Consider the following 1,763-nt stretch of genomic DNA (forward strand, 5'->3'; position numbering starts at 1 on the left):
AGAGACTCACCTGCTTTTCTTCCTTGTTTTTTTTTCCCCCCTTTTTAATTATTACTACTTATTTTGAATCAAACACTGCAGTTGGAAGAAGCCTTAAGCAGCAAGCCTGGAGAGTGAAGTAGCATATTAGCAAATTTGTTAAAGAAATCAATAGAATGCTATTAACTCGAGACATTTTCCCACAGAAACTCTGGCCTTGCAGAATGCAGCTCCACTGATGAAACTCCTGGTTTCTGTAAAGAAAACATTTACACCAAGAAAGTCCCCCTCCTCTGGAGAACAATCCTAATTCAGTTCAGGGACAGATAGGACAAAAATAATATCTGTCTTCTGCTTTTAAGAGAAGTTACTTACAGATGAAACACCCTCAAGCAAACCAGTTGAGCCCACAGGGAATCGGTCTGGGTGACTTCTGCAGACATATTCTATTACAATGTTTCAGTTTGGCCTGGAATTTTTTTCTTGAAAAATAAATAGTAAATAAATAAAAATTAAGGCTGTCTGAAACAGTGCAATGCTTTCTTCATGACTGAAGCTAATTAACAGAAGTACAAGATGAGAAGATGCTCTGAGGCAAGAGATATTCAATATTTGGTGACATCCTATGGAAAGGTTTTAAATATTGTTCAGTGCACTTTCTCCCTGGATATTTCTTCCTCTCTTCTTTTCTGGATTACTTCCCTTTCTCTTCCCTCCTTCCACTGCCCTTTCCCCCCAGATCCCTTCCCTTTGTTCTCTAGCTTTTGGAGCTCCATTTTGACTTTTGCCCCCTCTCCTGTGGACAGACTGCCATGCCCAGCCTTTCACCCCACCTTGCCCAAACAGCACCAACAGCTCCTTCCTTCTGCTCCCCGGCTCCCTCTTCTCCAGTCCAGCTCTTGTCTCTCTTTTCCCTCTCCCCAGTCACTTTATGAATCGTACAGAATAGTTGAGGTTGGCAGGGACCTCTGGCAATTGTCTAGTCCACCCCCTTGCTCAAAGCAGGGTCAGCTTCAGCAGGTAGCTGAACTATGTCCAGTTCTGTTTTGAGTATCTCCAAGGAAGGAGACTCCACAGCCTCTCTGGGCTGTTCTAGTGTTTGACCGCCCTCATAGTAAACAGCCTCTTTCTTATGTTTAAGTGAGTTGAGGGGAAGGATCACCTCCCTCAACCTTCAAGGTTCTTCCTAATGCAGCCCTGGGTGCTGTTGCTTTTTTTGCTGCAAGGACACATAGCCGGCTCACGGTCAACTTGTTGTCCACCAGGACTCCCAGGTCCTTCTCCACAGAGCTGCTCTCCAGCAGGTCAAACCCCAGCTTGTACTGGTGCATGGGGTTGTTTCTCCCTAGGTGCAGGACTCTGCATTTCCCTTTGCTGAACTTCATGAGGTTTCTGTTGGTCCCTTTCTCCAGCCTGTCGAGGTCCCTCTGAATGGCAGCACAACCATCTGGTGCATCAGTCACTCCTCCCTGCTTTGTATTGTCCATATACTTGCTGAGGGTTCGCTCCACCCCATCATCCACGTAATTAATGAAGATGTTAAACAGTCCTGGTCCCAGTATTGACCCCTGGGTTACACCACTCGTGACTGGTCTCCAGCTGGACTTCATGCCAGTGATCACAGCTCAGCAGTTCAGCCAGTTTTCAGTCCACCTTGCTGTCTATTTATATAGCCCATATTTCACTAGTTTATAAGAATGTTATGGGCAACTGTGGAGGAAAGAAGGAGGAAAGAAGGAGGAAAGAAGGAGGAAAGAAGGAGGAAAGAAGGAGGAAAGAAGGAG

The sequence above is a fragment of the Apteryx rowi genome, unplaced genomic scaffold (genome assembly GCF_003343035.1).
Source record: "Apteryx rowi isolate R43461 unplaced genomic scaffold, aptRow1 scaffold_201, whole genome shotgun sequence".
In the NCBI taxonomy this organism is placed as follows: Eukaryota; Metazoa; Chordata; class Aves; order Apterygiformes; family Apterygidae; genus Apteryx; species Apteryx rowi.